The 19,164-nt window shown below is 45.5% G+C and overlaps 1 long non-coding RNA gene across 3 annotated transcripts in view; it reads right to left on the minus strand.

The window, feature by feature from the left end:
- LOC309641426 overlaps positions 1 to 19,164 on the minus strand; it is a 181,599-nt gene that overhangs the window by 95,091 nt on the left and 67,344 nt on the right. For all 3 annotated transcript variants that reach the window (XR_014252600.1, XR_014252601.1, XR_014252602.1), the window contains exon 3: positions 5,867 to 5,984. This is a non-coding gene — a long non-coding RNA (uncharacterized lncRNA). The remainder of the gene's footprint in view (positions 1 to 5,866; positions 5,985 to 19,164) is intronic.

Here is a 19,164-nt window from a genome sequence, read left to right on the forward strand (position 1 = left end):
GAGGCTTAGTCCGGGCAAGAGGCTCTGGTGTCTGGTGTTGGGGAGCAGGGTGCTGGCAGTGAAATGCAGAGCAATGGACAGAAGTGAGAACTCTTCGGGAGGTTATTGGGTTGCAGGACTTGATGACTGTACGATCATGCAGTGGATTGGGGTGCAGGGGAGGTGAAAGGGAGAGGCAGTGTCAGTGATGACATCTCCCGGATTTCCTCCTTGATTATCTAGGTGTTTGGCGCTGTCATCCTCTGGATAGGAAACCAAAGAGGAGGGGCAAGTCTAGGAGACAGCTAATAAATTCATTTTAAAGGAGTCAAGTTTGTGATGCCAGGCCGATATCCAGATGGTGATGACAAGTCAGTGGTTGGAGACAGGAGTCTGAGTTCAGAAGACAGAACTGAAATGGAGATATATGGTAACCACTCCCACATTTATAGGTGGCATAAAAAGCTGTGGGAGTGGATGAGATCACGTAAGGAGAGACTAGAGGGGAAAGAGAAAAAACCGACAGGAGCCAGTCTAGAATAAAATCTTCACGACACCTCACCACCAACAACAAAGGCTCAGGGAGGACCAGGAGATCCTCACATGTGCCCAGCACGGATTCTTCCATGTAGGTCCTGCAGCTTACAGGATCAACAGTGGATGAAGGTCAGGCAAGCCTTTGGCAAGGCAGCCTCAGGGGAGGGAGGGAAGTGCATGTTTACACACTGATAACCCTGAAATAAGGCAGTGCCCCACAGAGGCACTACTGGAAATCTAAATGTCTCTTGGGGAAAAGTCTCTGTGTCCACCTCCCTCCCGTTCTCTTCCTTGACATTTTTGCAGCATTGAAATGCTGGAGTCCTGTAGGGTTGATCCCCAAAGCTGAGGAAATCCAGTTTCTCAGATATGAAAGGGACTCTGGCTCCCGAGTACCAGTGCTCGCCCAGAAGAGGTAACCTACGCAATCGAGTTGGTTAAACATGAACTCGCCCACAATCAGAACATCACCCCACCGTCAAGTCTCACAGTCCCCAAACTGAATTATGTAACCTCGTGGGTTTACTAAGAGCCATTTGTCAATTTAATAGCACAAAACCAAGGAGAAGCCAGATTCTCGACTGAGGCGGACAAATTTATGAAGACTGTGACTCAGGTGCTTTCTCCCTGGAAGCTCCCTAATAAAATGCTGTACAAAGATTAGCTTGTACCTTAGAAGCGGCGGCTTCCAGAAAATAAATTGTGAGATTCTTGATACACACCCACCTACTCATGTACATATCTACACCTACATACATATGCATGCACACATGGACACATACGCATCTGTATCTGTGTATACACCCATGTGGATGTGTAGATGTATACAAATACTTTCTGGAAATGAGAAAAGCATTAGTGGGCAGACGTAGAGAACAGACGTGTGGACACAGAGGGGGAAGGGGAACATGGGATGAATTGGGAGATTAGGTTTGACATAAATACAGTACGATGTATAAAATAGATAGTTCGTGGGAACCTGCTGTAGAGCACAGGGAGCTCAGCTTGGTGCTCTGTATTAACCTAGATGGGTGGGATTGGGGGGAGGGAGGTCCAAGAGGGTGGGGATATATGTATACATATAGCAGATTCAATTCACTATACAGAAAAAACTAACACAACATTGTAAAGCAATCATATTCCAATAAAAAAAAATTTAGTTTCTAACATTATCCACAGGCTCAGATATTTGTCCCATCACAGGTCTCTCTTCTTAAAATCTATTCACCAAATAACAGTCATTGGAAGAACAACAAGCAAAGGCCCAAATATAAAAACAATTATTCACATGAAACTCCAAAAAAGGAGCTTTGTCATTAAGAAAGGTAGAATACATAAAATAGACTATAAAGATATCCAGTAACTGTCCAGTATCCAGATATCCAGTAGGAAAATCCCAACAAATACCACATTTTCCAATTGTCCCTTAACACAGAATAAAACTATAAAAAATTAAACCTGACTATGCACGTATCAGAAATACAGTTCAATTCACCCATGGATCCAACAGACTTCAAAATGCAGAGAGAAAATACTAACTGATTCAAGGAAAAAGCACTGCCTTTTAATCTTATGTACTACTGTTGAAAGATGACTTGCAGAATTATATCACCCCAATATTCATTTATGAAACTAGTAGAAACCCACACTCCAATGATATACTTTAAGAAAGAGGCTTGATAAACAATATATTTACAACTTGTAAAAAACAAACAAAAAAAAAAACAAAAAAAAAAAAAGAAAAGCATTAGTGGGAGTGAAGTCCTAGATTCTAAGTCTGCCTGGTAACTAACCCTCCTTTGCACAATTTACCATAATGTGTGCGTTGGTGTGTGCACACACATGCACATCCAAAGAAGCACAGTATGTTTTAAGCAATGACAAAGTGGTGGTAACTGATTTTTCCCACCCCCTGCTCCCCGCAAGGAAAAAAGCACTTGGCTCCATTCCTAGTATATTTATTGGAGAGGAACAAGGCTTTCTGAAGAAGGTGGCATCTGAGCCAGGCCTAGAAGGTGGCCTGGGGTTCTAGTAGCTGGAGAGTTGGTGGGGATGGCGTTCTAGGAGCAAGGGAACAGTCTGAACAGAGATGGGAAAGTCAGGACCTTGAGAAACCCTAGGCTTTCACTAGAGCATTGGGTACATCTGGAAAAACAATGAAGGTAAAAATGAACAAGCAGGTTGGGCGGAGGGTCCTATCGTGGAGGATCTCAAATTTTGGGTGAAATAATTTGGACTTCATCTGTAGGACATGGGGCGTGGGAACCATTTCAAAGGGTTTCAAGAGGAAAGTGACATGATCAGGATTATGCTTCAGGAAGACTAATCTGCTCACAGGTTGGTGAGAATTGGAAATGGAAAATTCGGGAGGTTGTAACAGCACTCCAGGCCAGAATTTAAAATAGCGAGATTATGAATATCTCTTAACATGGAAAGATGCTTGTAATAAAGTTCTAAGGTTAAGTCAGTTGCAAGTTGATATGTATTATATACATAATCTCATTTTTGCAAATATAAATACACCTACACCTACAAGCTATAACTGCAGAGGAAAAGTCCAAATACACAAACACTGGTTATTTCTTGTTGGTGGGATATTGGGTCACTTTTATTTTTTATTTGATTTTGTGTATTTTATATTATTTCCTACAATGAACATTTTCTTGTGTTAAAAAAAACAGGAGAGAGGAGGGAGACAGAATCTGCCTCTATCAACCAGAAAGTCTGTCAAAGTATTTTCCTAAACAATAGAATCATCTACCTTGGAGCTGGATTGGGCCTTTCCCCTCATTTAATAGCCCGAAGTCGAGGATATGGTGACCTAAACCATTGAGGAAGCCACTAGAACGGAAAGGACACAGTATTTTCCTTCCGAGGTTCCTAAGCCAGTCAATCCTGGCACTTGAGAGCTAGACAACCTAGTTTAGGTGAAGAATGCCAACAGCTGTGAATCTGGGCTGCAAACTGGACAGGCCACAATACCACTCACAGGCTGAGAAAGCCTTATTGCCAGAAGAGTTTGGGGATTATTAGACCAACCCTACCACTGAGTAGCACTGAAAAACAGGACAGTGAAAGTGAAAGGGCTTGACGGCGTTCTGGTAAACTACCGAACTTTCTTGTCTAGTGCTCGTTAACTCAGGCTGTATCAGAGTCACCACACACACCTCAACTTCAACCTCCTCGCTGAATCTAATCCATCCACAGCAAATCGTGTATCAAGCTCTTACCGTTTACCAGGCAATGTTCTACGGGTGGGAAGCCCAGCAGCGATCAAAGCTGATTCCGTGGGTCAGACCTGTGGCATTTCATGTCCTTGAAGATCCCCGCCATGTTTTTTCCTCTTCCATTCTCCCTGCTCCCTTCCTTCTGGCTTCTTGAATGTAAGCTTCGCGATAGCTGGGATTTGTATTGGTTGTTTTCTCGGCTGTGGGCCCAGGACCCAGAACACCTGCTTGGCCCATAGTAAGGGCTCCACAAATAATTGTCGAACCAATGGCCTTCACATGGGCTGTGTCTTTGACAGGGATCATGCTTCCTCTACCATTCTGTCAAGGTTATTTCTCTGAACCCCTCAAACATCACTCTCTCTGAGAAGCTTTCTGGAATTTACCAGATTCTTCTGTTAATGATTCTCTTGGTATCCTGTGCTGCTTCTCTTAGCATTTAGCGTCACTGTAATTACATAATTACTTAATCTGTCTCTCCTGTGAGTATAGCGACTCCATGAATCCTGGGCCTGGCTGGTCTTATTTACCTCTATATCCCCAGTTCATAGCACAGAACCGGGCTCATGGGAGTCACTCAAAGTTGTCAAGTGACTGACTGACTGAAAGAATGCATACAATTTGATGGCCACTGAATCCCAGCTGGAAACAGAGTAATCATCATTCCTGTGGTTACTAAGGATGCTCCTGGACAGCTGTTGGCAGGGAGAATCACAGCAACGAGGCTAAGCCCCAGGGCATTTTTTTGCCGCCTGGTCCTGTTTCTGAGAGTAAATTCAGGAAACTGGAGGATGCACTGCAGTCACTGATTCATTCAACAAATACTTAGGTGTCATTAGATGAGGTACAAAGATGACTAAAACAGTCTCTGCTTTTGAGGGACTTGTAATTAAGTGGGGGTAATGGAACTAACAAGATAAAGGCACTGATATCTTTTTTTTTTTTTTAACATCTTTATTGGAGTATAATTGCTTTATAACAAAGTGAATCAGTTATACATATACATATGTTCCCATATCCCCTCACTCTTGCGTCTCCCTCCCTCCCACCCTCCCTATCCCACCCCTCTAGGTGGTCACAAAGCACAGAGCTGATCTCCCTGTGCTATGTGGCTGCTTCCCACTAGCTATCTATCTATTTTACACTTGGTAGTGTATATATGTCCATGCCACTCTCTCACTTTGTCACATCTTACCCTTCCCCCTCCCCATATCCTCAAGTCCATTCTCTAGTAGGTCTGAGGCACTGATATCGTGAAAGCTGTATTAGTTTTCTAGGGTTATCATAACAAAGTTCCGTGAACTGAGTGGCTTAGGGATTTATTGTCTCACAGTTCTGGAAGCTAGAAGTCCAAAATCAAGGTGTCAGCAGGGTCATGCTCCTTCTAGAAGCACTAGGGAAAGCTCTGTCCCAGGCCTGTCTACTAGCTTTGGGAGTTCCTTGGCTTGTGACAGCGTGACTCCAGTCTTTGCATGGCGTTCTTACTGTGTATGTCTGTGTCCAAATTTTTCCCTTTTTATAAGGACACCAGTCATATTGGATTAGATCCCAGCCTAATGACCTCATTTTAACTCGATTACCTCTATAAAGAGCTTATCTCCAAATACAGTCACAGTCTGAGGTACTGAGGATTAGGACTCCAACACAACTTTGGGGGAACACAATTCGACCCAGGACAGAGCCACTCTGAGAGAGGTCTGCACAGGACCCAGAGTGGCAGCAGGAGGAAATAATCCACTCCCATGGGGATGGGGCTGGCGGGTGAGGAAAGGGTGCAGAAAAGGCTTCTCAGAGCACATGAACCTCGGACTCAATCTTGAAGAAGGAACGAGTATTTTCCAAGTCATGTGGGGTGGAGGTGGGGTGGGGTGGAGGTGGGGTGCAGAGAGGGTTGGACAAGGTGGGCAGGAACCAGATAATAAAAGACTCAGTGTAACCAAAGGGTTGGTCCTGAATGTCCCCCAAGTCCTCCAGCTTTCCAGAATGATCCTTTTGTTCAATATGCAAATGGAAAAAGCTGAAATAGCTACACTGTGAACAGCGGGAAGCCTAATGTTGCTGAGGATTCAGTGTGGTTCTGGTGGAGGCAAGACTCTCCTGGGCCACTCGGCACTGCAACTCACCTGTGACTGGGGCTCGGCGCTGCTCTCAGCCTCTGCAGCTGCCGTCTGCCTCTGCATCCCTCAGTCCTTTCTGGACTCTTCTCCCACGACTGTGGGCATGGCAAGCTTACGCTGCTGGCTGGGGAGAGCAAAAGGACACAGCACAGAATAGGAAACAGCTTATGTGAAACACTGGCCATGGTGGCCCCAGCTTCCCTTGGCCACCTCCACTAAAGGAAAGTTCTTACCAGCCAGCTGTATCTTCTTAGGCTCCTGTCACCCCACCTTCTCTGTCTCACCAGTTAGAATCTTTTAGAAGCTTTTGAAAGGACCAATGCCCAAGACCATCTCAAACCACTTAAGTCAGCCTCCATGGGAGTGGGGTCAGGCAGGGATATATCTCCAAGCTCCCAGGTCCTTCTAGAGTGACGACAGCACTGGGAAGACCACTCTGTGTACAGACCTGGCTCATATCTCCCCTTCCTCATTGTCCTGGCAGCTAAGGAAAGCTCTGGTTCCTATTACCTTATTCTTATTATGCAGAGCAATTCCTCTGTCTGTCTGTCTGTATGATTTGCTCTCACTTATCCAGGCCCAGGCACATTAGGCCAGCTCTTCTCAAAATAATAAATAAATGAGGTCAGTCATGATGTGCTCCTACAAAACAGCATCCTTTTCCTCTAAAATGAATCGTGTCTCTCCCCTTACAGGGAAAACCATTATACCTCCAAGCTTTTGTATTAAATACCATATTTCAGTGATTTTAAGACTCAAATATTTTCCACATTTTAACCTATCTGAAAGCATATGTATCTTATCATCAATGGGGAATCATAGTTTATTTGACAATGTTTTCCGGGTTTTTCTTCAGTGTTTCAAATAACAATACACCTTACAGTTGTAAGGGGATTTGATTTGATGAGATAGTGTAGCAAGAACCTTTTTATTCCTCTTGCCACAAGGGCTGGTTTTGCCAAGGAGTTTGGACTTTATGTCATAGGTAGTAGGGAGCCATCAAAGGGTTTTGAGTGAGGGAGTAACATGGCAATGCCTGGCTTTCCAGAACCACTTTGTCACATGCCCGTGGGAATAAGGCAGGAAGGCTCCTCAGTGGAACTGGAAAATCAGGCCTGCCTAGGGGTGAAGGGATCCAAACTTGGTTCCTTGCAAGCAGGAAGGATTTTGATTCCCTGTGCTAAGACCCTTGTGTCACTGTGGTCCAGGGGCTATCCTTAGGGAAGGCTCATCTGCTCTCTCCTAAGAGACCCGAGGTGGTAGCCTTCACTGCCTGGTGGATGAATTCTCCACCTGCAGGGCTGGCTCTCTCACCAGACCAGGACTTGACTCTGTTGGTCCTCTCCACCCGGGGTCTTCTTCCCCAGGTATCCTAGCATTCACCAGGCACACACAAGAGACCGAAGTATAAACCACAGGATCCCATTTGTCAAGTTCCAAAGGGAAATAAAGATGACAGGCAGACAGCATACTCTGGTAGGGAGATCAGACCATTCCCTCCCTGAAGGCAAATTAGCGGGAAAGCCAAGTTGTCACGAGAAAGCCAATTGATTCACTTATAATGAGAAAATCAACTTTCAAGAGTACTGAAAGTTCACACTGGCTGGAGCACCTTGTTCTTTCCCTGTTGAAAAATGAATCCAGAAGCAGCCAAATCATCCAGCAGAGACTTAGTGAGCAGGGAATCAGGGCAGGGGTGACGGTTAAGCATTAGCCACGTCTCGCAGCTGAATTGCTTGCGTTGTTCTCCTCTGCTAGAGGGCTTGCTGTGCCCAGTGAACCTCACTGCTCACGTCTGCCTGCCAAGCTTGCTTCTTGCCTGGACGCGGAATGGACGGACCTCGCCAGCATTTGCCCCTGAGACTTGCCATGTTCAGCTTCCAAGGCTGGCCCGTGCCGGCCTCTGACAACGTGGCCCTCCCACCCCCAGAGGACTTGGGGCTTTGTTCACTCCCTCATGGTCACAGTCAAGCCCAGTCTCATCTATCCAAGAATACATTTAAGCACAATCTCTTGGATTTTTCCCACAAATGACTTATCTCAACTTCCGGGTGTGTAGTTCAATATTTAACCCTTCACAAATTTATTTACGGGCTCTTCAGACTCCTGGCTGTCACTTACTGGGGGCAAGCACCAGGAGGAAATGGCCTTCCTTTTAATAAGGAACTTAATTTCCCTTTTTCATCCTGGGTACGGAAACCCTCCCTCCTCCTGGGTTGGAGTAGCCCACAGAGCTTGTGAAATAAGCTGGATTTCACATGCAATTGAGAGGAAGACAAGAGCTCGTAGCCCAGGGAAGTCTCATAAGCAGCGTCAGGGCAGGGATGGATTTTGCTGGGTCTGTATCACAGGGATCATCTTATCAGAGCGTTAACAACACAGACCCTGAAGCCACACAGAGCTGGGTTCCAATCCTAGCTTTGCCTTAGAGACAGCACTCAACCTCTCTGAGCCTTGTCTTTAAAATGGGATAATAATACCTGTACCTCCTGGAAGGATGAAGTAAAACAATAATGCACAGTGCTTGGCACACAGTAAGCATTGTTCCTTCCTCTTTGCTTTCTCAGTTTTTCTCATTATTGGAAACTGTCCCATAAAAACCTTAGACCTCCACAAAAATCTCCTCTTCGGGGGCTTCCCTGGTGGCGCAGCGGTTGAGAGTCTGCCTGCTAGTGCAGGGGACACGGGTTCGCGCCCTGGTCTGGGAGGATCCCACATGCCGCGGAGCAGCTGGGCCCGTGAGCCACGATTGCTGAGCCTGCGCATCTGGAGCCTGTGCTCCGCGGCGGGAGAGGCCACGATGGTGAGAGGCCCGCGCACCGCGATGAAGAGTGGCCCCCGCTTGCCGCAACTGGAGAAAGCCCTAGCACAGAAACGAAAACCCAACATAGCAATCAATCCATCAATCAATCAATCAATAAAAAAAAAATAAATCTTTAAAAAAAAAAAAAAAAAAATCTCCTCTTCACCCTCCCTGCACAACCCCACCCACCGGGCAATTCAAAGCAGTGAGAGAAGCCTAGCAGTTAAATTTTCTTCTTTTCTTGTCTTTTTTTAACAATGTCTTATACCCACCCTAATATTCACATCTATGTGTTTACTTCTAAGATTTACTTTAAAATAATAGGATGAGGAAGTGGGGAAGTGGAGAGTACAGAGGAAAGATGATGGGCCATGAGTTGATAGCTGTTGAAGCTGCATAATGTGTACAAGGGAACTCATATACCATTCTCTGTACTTTTGTATATATTGATATTTGAAATTTTCCATATTAAAACATATTTTTAAAAGAATAAAATCATATTGATGAGTTTCTATTTGCCAGACACTGGTTGAGGAGAGAGGGTTTGAAAGAAGAATAAATTCAGACCCTGCCCCTGAGAAATTCACAGACTGGTGGAAGAAGACAGGAATGATAGTGATCATTTCAAGCAGAGCGATAAGGGGTAACAGCGCAAGTGGGGGCTCGGCAGGGCACCTCGGGGAGAAGGAGGGCGGCTTCACAGCTTCTGCTCTCCCCCTAGACCACCTTGCTGGCTCGCACAAATGCACGTGAGAGGCAGCAGGCATGCAGAGAAAGATATGCCTGAGTGGACATCATTTCCATCATGACCCAGTTCATACATCATCTCCTCCAAGAGCCACTTCATCCTTCTCTCTTCCAAGCTGTGTTAGGTGCCTTCCTCTGAGCTATGTCTTCCTTGGCCTTTATAACGCTGAATAAAGTGATTATATTTGGGTGGGGTGGAGAAGGAAGGAGTCATCCCTGAAAACCTTGTATAATGCAAAGCTCCCATAATTCAGGACCAACCCTGACAGAATGGCACGTATGTCCACCTACCAAGCAATGGTGGCACCCCTGTGTGGCAAAAGTGTGAACGTTATCTGCAAATGACCAAGTTCACCTGCATTCAACTTAAGCAACTCTTAACCGATTTACAAGTTCAGAAGCTTCTCATTTCTTCAATATTTGCACATAAATGAGACTTAACATAGTTCTACCACACCCCTTCAAATCTGTGGCGTAATTTAAAATTGCGCAAAACCTGATTCTTGAATTGTCATTATCTACAATACAGGGTCCTCTTCCTTACCTCTTTTTTCCCAGCTGAGTAGTAGGGAGAGAGGGAGGAAGGGAGGGAGGGAGGGAGGGAGGGAGAGAAGGAAGGGGGACTTCCCTGGTGGCGCAGTGGTTAAGAATCCGCCTGCCAATGCAGGGGATCCCTGGACCAGGAAGATACCACATGCCGGGGAGCAACGAAGCCCGCGAGCCACAACTACTGAAGCCCGCGCGCCTAGAGCCCATGTTCCGCAACAAGAGAAGCCACCCCAATGAGAAGCCCACGCATCGCAACGAAGAGTAGCCTCCGCTCGCCGCAACTAGAGAAAGCCCACGTGCAGCAACGAAGACCCAACGCAGCCAAAAATAAATAAAAATAAATAAATCTATTAAAAAATTATTAAAAGAAAAAGAAAAGAAGGAAGGGAGGGTAAGATTAGACAGAAAGACGGTCTTCTCTTCCTCTTCTCCCTTCTCCATCCCCCAATGCAGAGGCATATCATGAGAATTTGACATTAGAGATCATCTTTTCTGTGCTGAGCAGTAATTGACATATAAGTGATGTTATACCCTGATGCTGTCTAGCTCCCCCATCTTGGGCTTGTCATTTCTCCTTCCAAAACCTTTATTCCCCCATCTCTCATGTAGGAAGAACAGTACCAACCAGACCTCTGAGGGGTCATAGAAGGGTCACATTAGATAATGCAGGAGAAAGCCCTTTGAACGCTGTAAAGCTGCAGACTCACGTTAGGGGCGTTGTGACCGGCTGACACAGGGCATCCACAACCTGGTACTTCCGAGTGACTCACCAGCCTCTTATATGAGCCCCTCTCACTAGGAGGCCCTGAGGGTAGCTGAGCTAATGTTTGCAAACCACTTTAAAGAAGAGAAGGGCTTTAAAACTGCTTGGATCACTTCCAGTTAGATGACCTCTTCACAAGAGTACAAAGAAGAGCAAATGTGGACTTTTCCTTTTAATTTTCTTTCAAAAAGGGAGACAACTCACTCCATCATTAGTGTACATCACTGTGTTTGAATTAGCCAAGCGAGGGCAGAAGAGTTTGGGGGGTGACAGGCTTATTAAAAATATTATTATTGTTATTTTTTAATGGAGAGAGCAATATGTGCTTATTTTTTAAGTGTAAATGATATAGAAGTATAGAAAGTAAAAGGGAAAAGCCCAACTCTTCTAAATACCACCTCCACCCCTTCCCAGAATTGGCCACTGTTAAGACAGGTGTAAGAGCTTTCTGTGCATATGGTCCTGCAATTCTCTTTTTTCACTTAACCGTAAACAGTAGGTTGTTTTTTTTTTTTTTTTACAAGGATGGAAGTTTTTTCTTTTTAAATTAATTTATTTATTTTTGGCTGTGTTGGGTCTTCGTTTCTGTGCGAGGGCTTTCTCCAGCCGCGGCAAGCAGGGGCCACTCTTCATCGCCGTGCACGGGCCTCTCACTATCGCGGCCTCTCTTGTTGCGGAGCACAGGCTCCAGACGCGCAGGCTCAGCAGTTGTGGCTCACGGGCCCAGTTGCTCTGCGGCATGTGGGATCCTCCCAGACCAGGGCTCGAACCCGTGTCCCCTGCATTGGCAGGCAGATTCTCAACCACTGCGCCACGAGGGAAGCCCAGGATGGAAGTTTTAAAAGAAATTTAGAAGGCAGTATAAACGTTTTACCAAGGCGACTGCTTATTCAAATCTGTTTTTTAAGCCAAAACCCAGACTTGGAACGTTACCACAGCATCTGAGGGGAAGGATGTCCTGTGCACACCTTTGTCGCGTGTTCGTCCTCCCAAACCAGAATGTGAGCTTCCCAGAGCCTAGCACCATGCCCGGCACAAATCAGTGTTTGCCGAGTGAATAACTGAATGACCTTGATTCCGCAGAATTAATCTCCACTGGGCCCCTCTGTGCTTCATGGCATCTTGCTTTCCCAGCACTTTCACACTTTGGGTCATTTTGGCCTCACAACATCCCTCTAATTTGTGTTGCACTCCATATTTCATTTTATGGTTATTTTACAGCGGGGGAAACAGTCCCAGTGAAGTCACAGAGCTGGGCCTAGAACCCAGGTGTTTTTTTTTGCACCCACTCTTTGTATTCACCAATGCCTGCCTCTACTGTGTACAATGGTCAGAGGATAACAGAATCAGTTGAATGTCTACATAGCTGAAAGCTTGCTTTGAGGTGGTGAGGGTTAATCCTCTTCTGTGTGTGAGCTAGGAAGGCTAATTTATGTTGGGCGCACTAAACTTTATGAAGGCCTCTGGTTTGCAAATCCATCTTCCGCCATCTGCTGGATGAAAGCAGCATTTCAGTACTGCCGCTCATCAGCCATGGTAACAGTTACCATCTGTTAAGGTACTACTTAGTGCCATGCAATTAACATGTATAATTTCTTTTACTCCTCCAAGCAACCCTATAAGGTAGGTCCAATCTTATCCCCATTTTCAGATGAGGCAACTGAGATTCACGTGGTTAGGTAACCCACCCTATGTGTACTAGTTTCCTAGGGTTGCTGTAACAAATTACTGTAAACCTGGTGGCTTAAAACCACAGGAGTTTATTCTCTCAATTATGGAGGCCAGAAGTCTGAAGTCAAGGTGTCAGCAGGGCCAGGGTCCTTCCAAAAGCTCCAGGGAAGAATTTTTCCTGGCTCTCCCAGCTTCTGGGGCTCCAGGCGTTCCTTGGCTTGTGGCTGCATCACTCCAATCCCTGCATCCATCTTCACACGGCCTTCTCCTCCTTCTCCCTGTGCGTCTTTCCTCTGTGTTTCTCCTACAGGGACATTTGTCATCTAATTTAGAGCCCACCAAGATAATCCAGGGTGATCTCTTCTCAAGATCCTTAACTTAATTACATCTACCAAAACCCTTTTCCCAAATAAGGTCACACTCACAAGTTCCTAGGGTAAGAAGGTGAGCATATCTTCTGGGGGTTGGGGGAGCAACCAGTTAACCCACTACCCTATGTTCTTTAGTTGACATGTTGCAGAGTCTATGCTCTTAATCACTGTGAGGTGGGATCAAGACTGCTGCTAGCAACCCTCCTCTCTGTGTCTCCTCTACCCCTCAATCCTTCCCATTGTAGGTCCACCCCTTCTCTCTTTTCAGTTAAAGGACATGCCAAAAAAAAAAAAAAAAAAAGGCTTGCACCCTGAGCCTCCCTGCTCTTGCTCATTGCATAGGGTGACCACGTGATTTACTATCCAAATGAGGACACATTTGAAGACCAAAGAGTAAAAGTGAGTGTTAACAATGATCCTGTGATGACAGGCACATCAGGACTGTGAGGGCAAAGCTAGATGCAGAGGGTCCCTGCCAGGGCCACCCCAGGGTGGGCCTCTCCTGCTGGCTTTCCCAAGACTCCGTGCCTCCCTTTTCTTTTGCACCCGAAGTCAACTCCCTCTGCCAGGCACCTCCACTTGGCAGATGATCAGGAGACTCTGAGGCCCAGCAGACACCTACTAAACGAGTGCTGAATTCTTTTTTAACATATTTGTTGAACATGGACTTTGTGCTGCTGGTCGTTGGCACGAAATCCCTGCCCTCAAGGAGTTTATAGACTAGCAAGGGAGTGGTTGACAGCGGAAGTGTGCTAACTTCACCGGCTGCCGAGTAAAGATCTCTGGCTGCCGCCTAAGGGGCACGTTGCACTTGGGAAAGGCTCACTGGGGAAAAGGGGAAGGAAAATGCCCTGGCAAGGCTGATCCAGGTGCTCTAGCCCACCATCTCACACAGCCCTCACATTCCTATGAGGAAGGTACGGATCCATGGTCTATTATAAAAAATCCTTGGGGCCAATGTATTTTGGAATTCAGATATTTCTTGATTTCAGAGCAATAGTGTGTTGTAACCATTTTCTATCCTGTACCTGATGGTCTGGGGCTATACTCCCCCCCTCCCCAGTGAATATATTCACAATATATAGCAAAACATGTATATTCACATTCAATAAAACGAACACAGACTGTAAAAAGTTTCATGTCAGTTCAAGGTAGGATTTTATGGCAAATTAATTCAGATCAATTAGATTTCACTGCTAAATGAGTTAAGAAAAAAAATGTCTGTTTTTATAGTTTGGGGATTTGGGGATTGGAGATAAGAGATTGTAGGGCTGTAGTATTTGCTCCAATGTGAAGACAAAGAAACTGAGGCTCAGAAAAGTTATGAAACTTGCCCAAGACACACAGTAAGTGGTGCAGCTGGAATCGAACGTTCATCTGTCTCCTGGCTCACCCACAGTATCACTCTGTTTTGATTTTTTTTGATTCAGGTAAGAGAGCGAAGCCCGATCATGAGCAATATCATGATTTCTGAGATAATATTGGCTGCTCCGTCCTGCTTGTCTTTGTAGAAACATTTGAACCAAAGCTTTAAGTCATATAAACATGCATGATCTTTTTGTCTGCCCGTGTTTGTAGCATGCCATTCTTGAGCCATCTGTAGTGTGAATGATTCTGTGGTTTCAGGCACGGGGGTGCAGTTCCTACTCATGAACTTGGAAGGGGCTTTAATTAAAAAGTGATGCAGGTGACAGTACAGGCAGAGTTGCTTAGACAACAAAACCAGACAGCTCCGTTTTGTTGACCTACTTCAAACACATATGATTACTTCACTTTATAAAAAGAAAATAAAGTCCTGGGGAGAGTAGTAATCATTCCTAACAGCACCTTTAAAAGAAATGGTCTGATTAGTAGAAAACACCCAACCCACGAATAATTTAAAATGCTTGCTTCCTCAACCATAGTGCGAGATTAGATTCCCTGACCTGGCAGTCCCAACATACACACACACACACACACAGATACACAGACGCACAGACCCATACACACATCTCTCTCACACACACCACACATACACAGACACACATACTCCTTATACACACATCTGTCACACACACCACACACACACACACACACACACAGAGATGATAAACATCCTATGGACGGTGAAGCTTGGTTGAATTTGTTCTTCCGGTCCCCTCTGCTGGGTGGTGGAGTGCTAAACTCCACTGGATGTTACTAACCCCAGCTAAAGTCAGCTGGCCAAGGCTTTAGTATTGTCAGGCTTCACGACCACATGACTTATCACCACTTTTTGGCTTCCTGGGGTGAGAATTCACTCCAGGCCAACAAAGATGGTAATATTCCTTCCATAGTTAAGCCTTTCAGCCTATCCTCACGACTAGGTTTTCACCATTGTTTTGTCTCTTGACACAAAAGATGACATGCCCAGAAAATTCCCTTAACAGGTCAGTTTTGTGTTCCTCGCACTTCTGCAACAAGGAAAGAAATAACAACTTACCTAAAACAATCCAGAGTTTTCCATTCAAATTGCAACAATGACAGTTATGATGAGTCCTAACTTTATTGATTGAGAGGCTACTATGACCCAGGTGACATAGCATGCTGTGTGATTTATCTTGGGAGAATGAGAGCGATCAAATTACAGCTTTCAGGACTGTATTATATTGTATGCAAACACCAATAAATACTTAACATAGCATTGTCATGTGCCAGGCACTGTTCTAAGTTCATTATATGTAATCCTGTCACTGTAACCCATACAACAACCCTATATGGTAGATACCTATGTTATGCCATTTTACAGATGGGGAAACTAAGACCCAGAGAGGCTAAGTAACTTGTCAAGGTCACACAGCTAAAAAGTAGTGTAGCTGGAATTATGATCGAGACACTCAGGTCCTAAAGTTCATGTTTTTCCTGCTACTGTGAGAACGTTGTTTCTCTAGGGATGAGGTCTATGTCTTATTGTCCCTGCATCCCAGCTCTCAGCATTGTACCTGGCAGAAATACATGCTTAACACATGTTCAAAGAGGAAGGAAAAGATAGGGGGATGGGAGGGAAGGAGGACACCTGTTTCAGAGACATACCTGCACAGTGCTCCCCGTGGAAATGAAGGTCCGGGGCCCATTAGTAATCAATGGCATTTTTCTGAGAGAGAAGAGCTGATGGATAGATCTTCGGGGGTTTGCTTTTATGAGCTGTCTGCTGCAACCCCATAAAGGGAGGACCCTTTGCAACTTTACCAACGGCCAAAGGACAGAGCCTGTCAGAATATGCTCATGATCCCAACAGCAGGATTAAAAGGCTCTCCACGGACGGGGGTGCAATATGGGGAGCACAGAAGCATAGCTAGGTAGGGATCAATCATTCTGCTGGGTCCATTCTCTAAATAACAGTATTTTCTAATATTTGTAAAGAAATATTTAGATCTGAAGATTGTGAAGACCATGCTGATGCAGAGCAAAAGCCAAACTGTGCAGAGAACTGGCCCTCTATTTCCTCAGGGTTCCAGAATATCAGTCATACCTAATTAATGTAGGTAGCATGTTTTAGAGGAGTTATTTGTTTATATCTATCTCTCCTGCTAGCCCAAGTGTTCCTGAGGTGCAAGGACCTTGTTACTCATCCTTAGTATGGTGTAAGCAGTTAAACATGTGACTTGGGGAGTCAGATTACCTGAGATAACATTAAGGCTTCCTCATTTACTGTGTGGCATTTGGCAAGTTACCTAACCTCTCTGAGCCTCTCTTTTCTTATTTGTTGAATAGGAAATAATGTTTTCCATAAGGAAACTTCACCAGCTTCTGAGCAAAGATCTCTGGCTGCCTGGGAAAAGTCTTACTGGGAGGAAAGGAAAAAGAATGGCATTAAAGTAGGGTTCTGCATGCATTACTTCATGAAACCTTGATGATTAAGTGAGAGATTTATGTAAATTGCTTAGCACGGCGCTTGGCTCATACTGCATGTGACAAAGACTGTTTCCTAGTACCTACACTCCCCTTCTTTCTTTAGTAATAGTGTCACCAAAGTTTTAGTGGGGTGTGTACCTGGTTTCAGAAAGAAGGCTCTGGAGAACCGTGAAGAAATGGTGGGGTGCATGTGGCTAGGGGCAGATGTCCACTTGGCCATGGCCAAGGTCAAGGTGAGAGGAATACTGAGCACCCTGTCAGCGGTGGAGAGGAGTGGTGAGCACTAGGGTGTTTCTGGGGCAGAGTCAGCCAGATTTTATGAATGACACAGGGAGAGAAGAAGGCAGGTGGCAGGGAGGGGAAGAGACCAGAGGACACCGGGTTCTCAGCATGGTGACTAAGTGTGGGGACTTAGTAATTAATAAGTCACTGAGCTAGAGAATGGAGGAGGAGGAACAGGTTTGGGGAGCAGGTGATGAGTGCAATTAAGGACACACTGGGCAGAGGGGCCTCGGGGATGTCCCATCCAGAGGTCCAGCCAAGTTCCTTTGTTCGCCGCCTCTGTGGAATGGCCTTTCATCATCAATATGAATCCTTAAAAAGAGAGTGGCATGGACATATATACACTACCAAATGTAAAATAGATGGCTAGTGGGAAGCAGCCGCATAGCACAGAGAGATCAGCTCGGTGCTTTGTGACCACCTAGAGGGGTGGGATAGGGAGGGTGGGAGGGAGGGAGATGCAAGAGGGAAGGGATATGGGGATATATGTATATGTATAGCTGATTCACTTTGTTATAAAGCAGAAACTAACACACCATTGTAAAGCAATTATACTCCAATAAAGATGTTAAAAAAAAAGGGGGGGGGGTTTGCAAAGAGCACTGCAAATGTTCTGTGCCTGGAAGGTCAAAATAACCCGCAGAGGGAGCAACTTTCACACACACACTCTCACACACACACACACACACACACACACACACACACACACACACACAGCCTACAGTCAGCCCTCAGGTAGCTCCCCCTGCCCCTCCAGGTCTGCTTCCCAAGCCTGCAGCTCAGCCTGGTCTTGCCCCCACCAGGCTCCCTGGGTGGGATACAAAACATGTGTATCCACAGCACAGAAAGACCATATCTACCTCATCAGCGATGGTTTCTATGGAACGTTTGGTCACAGTGTGCAAGTTTTTGTTTTACTGCAGAGTCGTTTCCGTGAAAATAGCCAACGTGATTATGTTGAATCGCACAGCTAACGCTGGAGCTCTCTCCATTGCAGTTCTGCTCCCTGCAGACATTTCCCTGCAATTCTATTTTGCACCAACTCCATGCAGGCTCTTAAAAGCCTTGTAAAACTACAAAGGGCCTGAAGCAAGTGTGCTACCCAATCCCCTGACCTCAGACCAGGGAGGTCAAACTGCAAGGATGGATGATCTTCTTTCTCAGCAGGGAGTTTTAAGAGGTCAAATCACCACCTTGAAGACCCAGCCCAGTATTTAATGAATGCTTGTTAGTGCCTGTCACTAAACAAAATATTGTGTATGTATTATCTTATTTAATCCTTAGACCTAAAGAACAAGGCAGGTAAGATGAGGCTCAGAGAGGGTGAGGAACTTGCCTAAAGCTGTGCAGCTAATAAATGGTAGAGGTGGGATTCCACTCAAACCTATCTCACCCCAGTTCTCAATGCCTAACCACTGGGCTGAACTGCCCTCCACCGTCAGTCCAGGGCTTCATTCTCCCGGTGATAGGACCACAGTTAGCATTGCTGTCATTTAGTTCCAGGTCCTCTAGCTCAGTTTGCCCTATTTTCCATGTGTTGTTCTTCACATCTGGACTGGTTTACTGAAAGGGATGTGTGTGGTTTCCTACCATCCACCAAGTGTTAGAAAAGGAAAGGTCTTGGCCATGAGGAAACTCAGAAAAGATATCTCTGGCTCTACTTGCTCTCCTAGAAGTGATGAGTGGGGTAGACAGTGGTAACCAGTGTCATGCTGGCTCTGTGAGAGTGGCCACTTGGTGAGCTCTTTGTGCAGGTGACCATCGTACCTAGCTCGGGGCATAATGGTCTTAAGATAGAAAAGCTATCTATTTGGGTCCACATCAGTGTACTTTTTATAAAGCAAATCTGGGCTATGAATGTTTAGAGTTCTGAGGTAAAACAAATGAGAAAGGATGGACATGTTTAGAAGAGACTTTGATAGTTCTGTTTGTCTTCTCTCTGAATTGTTTGTTTCCTCTGAGTTGCCCTCTTGCTTTCTCTTTGTTTGCCTCCATCACCATCTTTCCCGGTAGACGCTGAGTTGTCAGAATGGAACAGGCTAGGTTGCAGTGCTTATAGGGTCGCAGAGGTAGAGGAAGAGTGAGTGTCGAGGTGGCACCCCGGCTTTAAATGCTTCAGCCCAGAAGCAGCACACATCACTTCTGATCAAATTTCACTGCTGAGAGCTAGTTCCAGGGCTGGGGAAAGTGATCTCTCCCTGTGCCCAGGCAGGAGAGGAGAAAGGGACCTGGGGAGCACTGGTGA

This window comes from Balaenoptera physalus (genome assembly GCF_965194825.1).
Source record: "Balaenoptera physalus genome assembly, chromosome: 1".
In the NCBI taxonomy this organism is placed as follows: domain Eukaryota; kingdom Metazoa; phylum Chordata; class Mammalia; order Artiodactyla; family Balaenopteridae; genus Balaenoptera; species Balaenoptera physalus.